The sequence below is a fragment of the Neomonachus schauinslandi genome, chromosome X, assembly GCF_002201575.2.
Source record: "Neomonachus schauinslandi chromosome X, ASM220157v2, whole genome shotgun sequence".
Lineage (NCBI taxonomy): Eukaryota > Metazoa > Chordata > Mammalia > Carnivora > Phocidae > Neomonachus > Neomonachus schauinslandi.
The window spans coordinates 43,085,958-43,088,241 of record NC_058419.1 but is presented as its reverse complement, the minus strand read 5'-3'; positions in this window follow the sequence as shown (position 1 = coordinate 43,088,241).

The following is a 2,284-nucleotide window of genomic DNA, read 5'->3' as shown; positions in this document are numbered from 1 at the left end:
GAGCCTTCAATTCTTCACCATGTTGGCCTTTCTATAGGGCTGCTCACAACATGGCGACAGGAGAGAGAAAGACAGAGAGAAGTGTTCTGGTAAATTAGAATAGAGGATGGGTAACATGTGACGTGATTTGGGAGTCAGGGGAGGGACAATTTGGTACCTACAGTGCTTCCTGGAAGGACTCACCTTAGGAAGCAGCATGAGAAATGGGGGAGGCGAGCAGTGGGTCCTGGAGGGTACCAAATGGGAAGAGAGTTGTGAGTACAGAAAGGTTAGGTGGCAGCCAAAGACAACCCAATTCATTTTACAATTTTGCTGAGCACCTGGTGAGTGGGTGCTGTGTGTTTTCATCGAAAAAGAAAGCCCTTTAGTCTTTCTTGCTGTAGAATGTATTGCAGAAGTGACTCATTTAGACAACGATATTGGAAAAATAATTTTTCCTTTCAACCTCAAAACATGCATGTTTCACACAGCTAAATGCTGGGCACTTTTTTCTTGTGCTTTCCAAAGCTATTCCTCTCTTTAGTTGGTGGTGAGTACCAAATGGGCATTTCTCAAAATACTCAGCCATCTTATCTTCCATAGGAGTATTTGGTATGCACCCCCCCCACACACACACAAAGCATTTTCAGTGGGAGCAGATGGTGTGGTGGGATGAAAATTATTCCTTAATAAGAAGGATGGATTTTCATATAATTCTTGCAGATCTGTGTGGTTTCCTTTAGACTGTTTAGTGCAGCCTTGGCTTTCAGGGTCAGATGCGTCAGGTGCTAAGGAAATCCCCATCTCCATTCAAGCACAGTAAAGCAGCCCCTGTAAGCTATGAGCACAAATCCCATGGATACTCAGGCTCTAGTCAGACACTAAATATGATGTGAAAAAAATCCATGCTAAATGTAGAATTTTCATGTAGATCTGAATTTTCCTTTCACTTTCCCATCTACTCTGTGCTACTGCTTTAAAGTGATTCCTGACAGGAGGCCAGTCTAGAAAAACAATACCAAGTGCATAAACAAACCCCAAATCCCTCATTAAGCTATTAGCACTGTAATAGAGCTCATTATTTTTCACCTTCCAATTATTGACTTTTTAAATTAGAGAACATGCTCAAAGTTAAACTGTACCCAGTACTTTCTGCAGAACTTCAAGCCAATTTTGCTATATTAAAATTTTACTTTGTGCCATAAAGCTTGGAAAAACCAAAGTGGCTTTGAAGGAATTTTCACTCCTTCTATTGTGTGTTCTTTTTCAGATTCACATAAGAAACATCCACATCTATGTGACAAGATTTGCTTGCTGTATTAATGGCTAAAGAGTTATCAGAACTCAAAACTACCTCTCCTTAATCTAGAGACCTCAGACACTATTCAAAGAATAGTGACAAATGAGTGTAACATGTTTTTAACCAGCAACACAGGTGATTCTGATACACTCTAAATTTGAGCACCCCTGATTATGTTTTCAAAATCTTGGAAAATTCACTTCAGTGAATTTAATTTGTGGAATAATGAAAATAGTGAACATAGATGGAATGAATAGAATTTACTAAGTGGAAAAGATATATATTTAAATCTTAAAGCATCTGTGGAAAATATTTTATCTGCATATTAAATGAATCACAGGACTCCAAAATGGTTATTAAGCTCAGATTCCTGATTCCAGCAGGTAAATGCTTAAATCATCAAAGGGCAGATGATAATGATGATAATAATAATAACACCAACAGTAAATGACAGCAATAGATAATACATGGCCTCTATTTTCATGGGACTTCTACAAAAAAAAGAATGCAGGTGTTAAGTGAATCGTATGTAGGATGAGAGTTATAAAAGAAAGTATGAGGTGCTATGGGAAGTCCGGCATGGATCCTAATCTCATTAGAGGGGTATTGGGGAAGACCTGCCTGAGGAAGATATCTCTAACATGAACCCTAAAAACAAAGAGGATAATCAAAGGAATGAGAGAAGAGTGTTACAGGGAGAGGAAATGGCATGTTCAAAGGTACACAATAGAAGTGAAAAATGTAGTATGGCTGGAGCAGAGCAAGGCAAAAAGTAGATAGAGGTCTGCTAGTATGTTCCCTGAGAATCTTTTCAAATCATTGTGTATCCCTCTTCTTGGAATACTCTTCCACCAGAACATGGCTGCCTCCTCTTCACCATTCAGAACCCACCGCCAATATCACCTCCACATCAAGACCTTTCTTGACCACCTTGACAATATCTTTCTATCACTTTTCACTCTATCATGTTCTTCACTATATTCATCAGTAAATGGAACTATCTTT